General features: G+C 40.5%; 1 pseudogene; it reads left to right on the top strand.

Moving 5' to 3' along the window:
- The first annotated feature begins 6133 nt into the window (after positions 1-6133).
- Positions 6134-6689, top strand: LOC122445140 (annotated as a pseudogene).
- Positions 6690-10638: the final 3949 nt, after the last annotated feature.

The raw sequence follows: 10638 nt of genomic DNA on the forward strand, positions 1-10638 counted from the left end.
GAGACTCCAATACTTTGGCCACCTGATGCAAAGAGCTGACTCATTTGAAAAGACCCTGGTGCTGGGAAAGATTGAGGGCAGGAGAAGGGGACGATGGAGGATGAGATGGTTGGATGCCATCACCAACTCAACAGACATGAGTTTGGGTGATCTCCAGGAGTTGGTGATGGACAGGAAGCCTGGTGTCCTGTGGCTCATGGAGTCGCAAAGAGTTGGACGCTACTGAGCAACTGAACAGAACTATGAAGGATTAAAGCTGTAGAGGATGTGTAGTTTCAAATTATAGTTTTAGATATTATAGTAGGATAAACATATTGTTTATAGACTTCTACATCTATAGGGAAGGGACTCTCAAGATCAGCTATCTGTTCCCAGATGAGGAAACTGGTACCTACAAAGACTGGGAAATTTAGCCTATGCAGAAGGTTAATAAGATATATAAACTGATCAGAGAGCATTCCACTCCTGGTGAAACCTTATTTCTGTTATATTGTGATGTTAGCTTAACTTATAAATCCACCATCAAAAATATCCAGAGTTTTCTTTAAGTGTAAGTAAGTGTTAGTTGCTTAGTCGTGTCCGACTCTTTGCAACCCCATGGACTGCAGCATGCCAGGCTCATTTGTCCATGGGATTCTCCAGATTCTTTTTTAAAAAGAAACTAGTTAAAAAATGAACTTTTGTAAACCCGGAAAATCATGATTCTCCAGAAATTCTATAAATAAAAAAAATGTTGCCCCTCAGAGGTCAGAAATAATGGTGGTAAACAAAATACTTTCCATATCCTGAAGTCTAGGGCATCCTTCAGTGAATAAGGAAATGTGGGCTAAAAGAATAGTAAGGCCTAGTTTTCCATATTTCATCTTTATTTGAACAAAGATGTCTCACAAACAGTGATCAGGACCATTTCCCTCTGTTCACATCAGCCGCAGGCTGGTATGTTTGCCAGACAACTTCTAGGGCAAAACTGGAGCAATTCAGAGCTTGAATCTGATTTTCTAATTGTCAGGATTGTGTTATCTGATAGCATTAATAAATCACTGACTTATTATTTAAACAATCTCTTTTTCCTTCTTGTTTTGTTTTTAGTGGAAATAATTGTATCAGAGAAGCAACTATGTTCTTTTAAGCAGGAACTGCCTGTCACAATATGACTAAGGAACATGAAAGAAGATTTAAATGTCACTTTAGGCAGCACTATTTCTTAAGAGCCTTGGTAATGTCTCCAGGGCCATGGACATTCAGGTTCCTTGATTCTTAATTATTGTGTTGCAATCAACTTCTGATAGGACCATAGCTACCATAGGTAATTACTTTTACACAAATTCATTATGTCTCATGCATTGTGTACAAGTATATAATTCTGCCTTATTGGGGATATTATGAGGAGAATGGTCTTTTGGTTAAATGACAGTTTGGGAGTTAGGAAATCCCCATAAATGCGTATTGTGTTTCAACTTCCTGCAAATCACATAAGCTTATATCAGCTAATGATCTTTCCACAGAAAGAAACAGAAAGCAAGTTCAAAGTGACTTAAACAATAAGGAATAGGTACAGATGAACTTAGTGTAAAGTCCAACTTTGAGAAGTTTGACCGAGGGCTCAAATAAAATCAGTAAATCCTCGCTTTCCATTCATTGGTTCTATTACCTTAGGATTAGTTTCCAGAAGCTTCTGGGCCTACATATTTCCAGGTATAAACTCAGCAGAAAAGAGAGAACCCTCAAAGGCATCCTCAAAACTTAAATAAAACTCATAAATGTAGTCTTCTTGACCTCCCAGCACCACCCTGACTTGGGTACTGTGTTTGTCCTAAACCAACTGTGAAGGCCAGGGAGAGAGATGTAGTATGCTGATTGGATGAAACCCAGGAGGGTCCATTCTTGACCTCTCAATCCCTCTCAATTGCATTGTTCTGAAATTTGGAATAGTGTTAGGAAGAGGGACGGGGAGATAAATTCTGCAGACTTCTATTTAATTAAATGCCTTAGAAAACTAACATTTCAGGGAATTTCCTGGAAATTCAGTTGTTCGGGGTCTGTACTTCCACTGCAGGTGGCCCCTGGTTCACTATCTGGTTGGTGAAGTACGATCCCAGATGCTGCGCAGTATGGTTAAAAACAAACAAACAAACAAACAAAAAACCACCCAGGAAACAGCAACAGCAACAAAGAACCCAAAACAACAACTAACATTTCAACCTAGAGTCATTCTTGTGTTCGTTGATTCGTTTAACATTTCTTCAGGGCTCCCTATATGTGAGGTCTGGACATCATTCTTCTTGACTCCATCGCTAGGCCCCTTTTAAAAGAAAGCACCAAGGATTGGAGCTCAAACTGGAGGCAGAATTATGAGTCTAAGAAAACTGGTCTCCCAAGAGCCTCCATATTTGGGGGGCTTGTTCCTTACATTTTCAGATTTCTGGGACAGAAAGAGAAATAGCCATCTCATTGTCTACATAGCCTACCAGGCACAACTTCCACCTGTATATTCACACTTTGAGGGTTAATAGACTCCTCCAAGCCGGGGTCAAGAACGCTTGGGCTATATGATTGTCAAGATATATAAGTGATCCACCTCTATATGTAAGATTTATGATGATATTGTGATTTGATAGTGACATTTAAAACAAAGTTTTGCTTTTCTGAGTGGCCAAGGAAAAATAAGCACATTCCACTTCTTGGGTGGCAACACCCCTTACCTAACTTGAGAGAAGGGGTAGATACAACCTATAGTGGTTGACTTAGGTTCCCAAATACCACCTAAGTCCAGGTGGAGTTAGATCAGAAAACAATTTCTCTAGCTTGTGAGTTCCTAAGCAAAATGGGAAGGGACAAAACTAAAAATTGTTCGTATATTTCTGATGTTCTCATTGACTATGTAGGAAGCAGCAAGAGAGAAAACAGAAAAATCCTCTCCCCAGCCTCCCTTTGAGAAAGCAGCCTTTGGGAAAACACATGCAGAAAATGAGAAACAAGTGCAACTGAAATGTTTTCAACCCTGCTCTGACTATACTGGCCCTGTTTATAGGACTCTGTGAAATAACCAAATGAAACTGATACGTGTCTAGGATATCATGAAAAGAGGAAGGCCCTGGTGACAGCTATGCCATGGGCTGGTGTTAAGCACAGCTCATTCTCTCTCGCTGTCTCAGCTCACTGTATCAGTGGTGCCTGAGGATTCATTTATATTTTCATTCCCAGGGGGAAGACATGTTTCGGTGTTTAACAGGATGCTCTGATCCTCCTAGTGTAAACTCTGGGATTTATTCCATACCCTTGTTTGAGAGCAGGTGCACCTAAAGTAAACTTGGAAGGTGGGAGAGGAAATGAAAATGAGAAGTCAAATTGGAAAAGCAGAGAACATCAACAGCAGTCCTGCTGACCCAACTAGTAGAAAATAAGGTGGCCTTTGATTCTCACCAAGATTTGACTCTGTGTCTCCAGTGAATATTTTAGTGGGGACTTCCCTGGTGGTCCAGTGCTTAAGAATCCGTCTGCCAAATTGGGGGACGTGCGTTCGATCCCTGGCCTGGGAAGATTCCACCTGCTGTGGAGCGACTAGGCCCATGGGCCACCACTACTGAGCCTGTGCTCCACGAGAAGCCACTGCAACAAGAAGCCCAAACATTACAACTAGAGAAAACCTGCACACAGCAATGAAGACCCAGCACAACCAAACACACACACACACACTCACACACTCCACACACACACACACACACACACATTTATTAGGGGAAGTCCTGTGGGTGTTGCTGAGAGATAAAATGACAGAACACTAGAAAGATAGAATCTTAGTTCTAAGACAAATGTGCATGGACCAGGAGGAAACTAGATCCAAGCTTCCGTACCCACCTTGGCCCCATGTTCTTCTTCTGCAGGACATCCCCCTTCAAGAGCATAGCTTCTGAGCTGACGCACACACTTGTCATCTGTGGTCTTGAGGGATGGATTCACTCACGCTAATCCCAGCAGAGATTAACTTCTTTTTATGTTCTCCAGATGAACAAATAGTAACTGATTCTCAGTTACTTTGGAGGTTAAGGCCAAGTGCTTACTAAGAGGGGTTTAGTTAGATGATAGCGCATGGGCACTTTCGACTTCTTGGATGGGCCAGGCTTCTGAAGTGAATGTGTTTTGATTTCTGAATGTGCTTTGTTTTCTGGATTTCAGTATCTATAAGACAGCTCATAGGATATGGTTCAGAATATTATCTATTGCCCTTGAGAAAGAACTACAGGTCCTTGACTGTGCTTAACTTGGGGGTTGGAGGAGGGTTTACACACACCGAACACAAGACATTGTCTTCATAGTTTTTTTTTTTTCCAGAGTCAGCTCCATTTAGATCCTGGAAGTAAATAGATCCTCTTCTTAGAGAAGTAGTTTGTCAGCCTTTTCAGACTGCAGCTGAGGTTCTGAGGGAGCAGTTTATTTGTTTAATATAATGAACTTGTCTTAGAACTCTTCCTTGACTCCTGATTCTTCCCACCTCCCTCCTCCAGGCTCAGGGTTGCGTCTCACTCTAGGGATGATGCTATGGGCTTCCAACTCTCAAGCTCTTGTTGGAAGTTCATTAGCTCAGAATAGATTGGTCTTGCTCTTTCCTGCAACTGCCTTGACCTTGGTTTCTGGATTTCTAGTAACCAAGATATGCCCATCTGCTTGTTCCTGACTGACCCTTGCTCTGTTCCTGAGTTCCTGATAACTGCATTTCCCTCCCAGTTTCACAGGGAGGTTATTGCCCTCTGTAATTGCCCTCTGTTCCCTCCAGTAACTAGATTTGTCTGACCTTGACTCCTAAACTCCTACACTTGAGTTATCTGCATACATTTCACCTTTCCTTGGCACGGAATCATTCACCTAACACAGGTGTAAGAGTGTTTGTTTGTTTTTTAATTGGGGACATATATTTCACTTAGCTTTAATTTAAAGAAAAAATTTGTTTCCCTGACCAGGGATTGAACCTGTGCTCCCTGCAGTGGAAGTGCAGTCTTAACCCCTAGACAACCAGGGAAGTCCCAGAGCTCTTTCATTTTTTGAATGCCCTGAATCGCACTGAGAACAGCTCATTAACTTGCTAGCGTTGAATTACATCAGCTGACAGGAACACAAACAAGAAGGGCTAGGAAAAAAAAACAAACAACCAAAAATTGGATGATCACCTAACACCTCACAACATAAGCAGGAGGAAGCTTAACTATCAGTGTGATATAGACAACAAACAGTGCAAACGTTTCAATAAAATCTGAACCAATTATAATATTACCAAAAGTGTTTTCTGGGTGCTTCCCTGCTTAAAAGGCAATAAAGAGTCCAGGTTGGTGGAAAGGAAAGTTTGCTTTATTTTGGATGCTGGCAACAAGTAGGTGGTAGGGTGGGGGACAGACCACACCTGTCCGAAGACTGACTCCCCTCCCCTGACAGTCAGTGGGCAAGAACATTTAAAGACAGAGTCTTTAAAGACAGTCATCCTGGAATTGGTCATCTATGGTCTGACCAGTGTCATTTTGGTTGTTTTAGTTACAGTTAATCTTCAGTTCCAGGGTCAGTTTGTTTGCATTTCTTTGAGGCCAGTTCTTCCAATTATGGTAGCTTATGTCATGGCTACAGTCTGGTCATCGTGTAATTAGCTTCTTCCACCTTTCAGTATCTATAAGACAGCTCACAGGATATGGCTCAGAATATTATCTATTGTCCTTCAGAAGGAACTAAAGGTCCTTGACTATGCTTAATGACTACATTATTATTATTTGGTCTCCTTTGACTGTTTTCTTTTGTTTTTGTATTTTCTCACTTCCTAAACTTATTCATTGGCTAACATTTTCCCACAGACAAAAGGCAGGCTGGAGGGGTGGGGTGGGGCAAGGATCCTGCTCCATTTCAATAACAGCCATCTGGTCATAAATCCCATTTTAGTCTTTACAAGAGATCAAAGGCTTAAGAATTAAGAATCATAGTCATAACAATTTCCATAATCACCTCACTAGGTAAAAGAGGAGGGAAAAAGATTCAGTATACTCTGTGTTTTCTCTAAGGTATCTTGGCAGGAAAAAATGAAATGTGATTCAGTTTTGCAGATAAGAATTTGTTTGAAAGACAGTGGTTTCACTCTCTCCCCCTCCTGCGGATCCCCTGGTCTGCGTGCGCCGAGGCCTCCGCCCTGAGGTGGCCGAACGTGCTGCAGGGGTAGTCGGCGCTTGGAGGACCCAAGAATATGTAAAGCCAGGGGGAAAATGGTGGAAAATTCACCGTCGCCATTGCCAGAAAGAGCGATTTATGGCTTTGTTCTTTTCTTAAGCTCCCAATTTGGTTTCATACTGTATCTTGCGTGGGCTTTTATTCCTGAATCTTGGCTAAACTCCTTAGACTTAACTTATTGACCTCAAAAGTATTGGGCCGTTGCTCTGCCTGTGTATCTCCTCATTACCGTAGTCATCAGTTACATCCTGTTATTTGGAATAAACATGATGAGTACCTCTCCACTCGATTCCATTCATAATATCACAGATAACAATGCCAAAAATCAACAGCGCAAGAAAGACCAAGAAGAGGCCATCCTAGCACTGAGAGATATTCCTTTTAGTGAAGTAAACCAAATGTTCTTTCTTGAAGCCAAATAACTTTACACCAAAAACTTAATTCTATGTGGACTAATACCAAACATTTGTTATAAATTTTTGACATAAAGGTTTCGACCATATTAATTTAGACTATCTTTCTGACTAATATCCAGTATTGAAATGTTTAAAAAAAAAAAAAAAGTAGGTTGAACTTCTTTTATATTAAGCTTTATTAATATTATAAATGTTATCAAATAGTAGTTACTAATGGACAGAATAAATACTGCATTACCATATGGCAAAAAAAAAAAAAAAAGACAGTGGTTTCTGTAGACTCACAGATACAGAGAACAGACTTGCGGTTGCCAAGTGGTGGGGGTGTGGGGGACGGGAGAGGGATGGCCTAGGAATTTGGGGTTCAGTTCAGTTCAGTCGCTCAGTCATGTCCAACTCTTTGCGACCCCATGAACTGCAGCACGCCAGGCCTCCCTGTCCATCACCAACTCCCGGGGTTCACCCAAATCCACATCCATTGAGTTGGTGATGCCATCCAACCATCTCATCCTCTGTTGTCCCCTTCTCCTCCTGCCCTCAATCTTTCCCAGCATCAGGGTCTTTTCAAATGAGTCATCAGGTAGCCAAAGTATTGGAGTCTCAGTTTCAACATCAGTCCTACCAATAAACAACCAGGACTGATCTCCTTTAGGATGGACTGGTTGGATCTCCTTGCAGTCCACGGGACTCTCAAGAGTCTTCTCCAACACCACAATTCAGGCAAACAACATCCTGCTGTATAGCACAACGAACTATATTCAGTATCTTGTGATAAACCATAATGTAAAAGAATATGAAAAAGAATGTATACATTTATATGTATAACTGAATCACTTTGTTGTATAGCAGAAATTAACACATTATAAATCAACTCTACCTCAACAACAATAAAAAAGAAAAGGATTTCTGTGTCTGTTTCATCATTGAAACAGTTCAATAGACCAACTGCTGTATAGGATTAAAAGACAAATTTCCCTCCAGAAATGGTATATGAAAGTATTTGGTTGTTTCTTACAAGATTATACAAGACTATGCAAAATTAGTTTCAAACCTCTTGAACTATTTCTGGGTTCTGAAACCACTGATATTATCTGGGATGTTGGAGCTGTGTAAAAGTTTGATAGAGCTCATATATTTTAGTTAGGGTGTTCTCAGCTGCCATTCCAATAAACAAATAAATAAAAGTGTTTATATGACAAGAGTATATTTTTCTCATGAAGGAAGGCTCAGAGCTGGTTCAGTGCTCAACAGTATCATAGAGAATCCAAATTCTTCCCATCTCCTTCTCAGTGGGTCAGCTGAGTGTTCCCTTGGAGTCACACAGTGGCTGTAGCTGCTCCACAGGGACACATCCCCAAGCAGGGATTGGGGAGCAGGGTTTTCTCACAAATCTGACTCTTTTTATTGGAGCAGAAAACCTTTCCCCAAAGCACATACCTCTTTTTCCCCTTCTTTCATTGACCAGAAATTGATTCTACAGTACCTTTTACTGAAAAGTGAAAATCTGCTATTGGAAAGCTTTTCACCTTTCACTAACCCATGGAACATGAGCTTTGCAGGTTGGCTCAGTGGTAAAGAATCCACCTGCCAGTGCAGAAGTTTCAGGAGACCCTGGTTTGATCCCTGGGTTGGGAAGATCCCCTGGAGAAAGAAATGGCACCCCATTTCAGTATTCTTGTCTGGGAAATTCCAAGGACAAAGGAGCCTGGCAGGTTACAGTTGATGGGGTCCCAAAGAGTCAGACATGATTGAGCACACCACACATATGAGGAGGAACGTTTCCTATTACATAGGGTTTATTTCCTTGAAGTCGTGATAGTTTTCAACCTTATGGGCCATGTGGACTTGTTTACTTTTTCTTTTTAAAAAATATTCATTTGTTTAGCTGTGCTGGATCTTCATTGCAGCGTAGCATGTGGAATCTTTAGATGTGGCATGTGAGATCTAGTTCCCTGATCAAGGATTGTACCTGGACCCCTGCATTAGGAAGGTGGAATCTTTGCCACTGGACCACCATAGAAGTCCCTTGTTTTCTGTTTTGAAGGCAGACCTTTCACTTTTTCTTATGTTATTATTGGTGATTTCAGGGTTTCTCTTTATTTAGTCAAGTTTGGTAATTTATATTTTTCTAGAAAGTCATTCCACCTGGTCCAGATTTTTGAAGTCACTGGAATGAAGCTGTATGTAGCATTAAAAATTAAAAAACAAAAAAACCCTCCGCATCCTGTTTTTATTCATAATGAATGTTATTGAGTCTTTTTGCTTTCTTTCTTTTCTGGAACATACTTGCCAAAGGCTTTCTATGTTTTGATCTTATCAGAACTTAGAGGTTGAAGCTATTATTTTGGGTGTTCTATTTCATACTATCTACTTTATCTTTATTAATTCCTTCCTTCTATCGTCTTTGGTTTATTTTAAAATTTCTAGTTTCTAGAGTTGAAGGCTAAGTTCATTTATTTTCAGCCTTTTTTGCTTTCTGACATCTGGATTTAACATTATAGTTTGGTCCCTGAGAAACTATTTTGTTATGACTCAGGCTGAGGTGCTTTGTTCCCTTTTGTCACTGATTTCTAAGTAATTCTACTGCCCCCACCCTGTGGGAGAATTATAATTCCTTATCCCATTGATGCTAGACTTGGCCATGAAACTAATACTTTAGCCAATAAAACATGAGTGCAAGTGAAGCCTACCTTTTACATGTCAGAGTGTGGTTCCTTCATCTTTCTTTTGCTTTGACAAAAAGACCAGCAAAGTCCTAGATAGGGCTGCTCCTTCAGCCTGCACATCAGACTGAAGGCGATAAAGGATTGGCCACCCACCTAGAATAGTGATGTAGTGTGAGTGAGAAATATATATTTGCTGTTTTAAACTCCTGATACCGCCTTAAATGCTTCAGCATGAATTTCTAAAGAATAAGAACATCTTCCTATATAGCCAAAATGACATTTCACATCTAAAAATATTAATGATGATTTCTTAATATTACCCAATACTTAAAACATATTTAGAACTCCTCTGGTGGTCCAGCAACGTTAAGAGTCTGCCTGCCAATGTAGGGGACACAAGTTCGATCCCTGGTCTGGAAAGATGCCACATGTGACAGGGTAACTAAGCCTGTGTGCCGCTACTACTGAAGCCTGAGCGCTTAAAGACCATGCTATGCAAAAAGAGAAGCCACCACAATGAGAAGTCCAAGAATCACACTAGAGTGTAGCTCCCCACTCATGGCAACTAGAGAAAGAAAGCCTGCAAGTAGTGACAAAGAGCCAGCAAAGTCAATAGAAATAAATAAATAAATAATTTAAAATATTTGAATTTCTTCATTTGGCCTAAAATGTCTGGTTTGTACAAACTAGGAACCAATCCAGAGCCACCTGTTCCATATTAAGTGTTATGTTTTTAAACTCTCTTTTAACCTAGAAAGAGTCCCTTTTTCTTTTCTTTTTCCATTTATTTTTATTAGTTGGAGGCTAATTACTTTACAATATTGTAGTGGTTTTTGCCATACATTCACATGAATCAGCCATGGTCCCTTTTTCTTATTACACTGATTTGTTTAAGAGCCTGGGCCAGCTGTCCCAAAGAACGTGTTATCTTTACAATTTGCTTTTTCCCCATATTGATGTTTAGCTTCTCCCTGTAGCCCCCATATTTTAGTAAATACGTTGGATATATAAGCATTTGGTTGGGCTTCCTGGGTGGCTCAGTGGTAAAGAATCCGCTTACCAATGCAGGAGACTCAGGTTCGATCCATGATTAGAAAGATCCCCTGGAGAAGAAAATGGCAACCCACTCCAGTATTCTTGGCTGGAGAACCCCATGGACAGAGGAACCTGGTGGTCTATAGTCCACAGGGTCGAAAAAGAGGCGGACATGACCTAGTGACTAAACAACAACAATAACAAAAACATGTGGTTAGATTTGAGTTAAATATTTTTGACTAGAGCACAATATACCTGATGTTGTCTATTTTGTATTGTACCACATCAAAAGACACATACAGTGGATTATCTCACCATTA

Source organism: Cervus canadensis, chromosome 7 (assembly GCF_019320065.1).
Source record: "Cervus canadensis isolate Bull #8, Minnesota chromosome 7, ASM1932006v1, whole genome shotgun sequence".
NCBI lineage: Eukaryota > Metazoa > Chordata > Mammalia > Artiodactyla > Cervidae > Cervus > Cervus canadensis.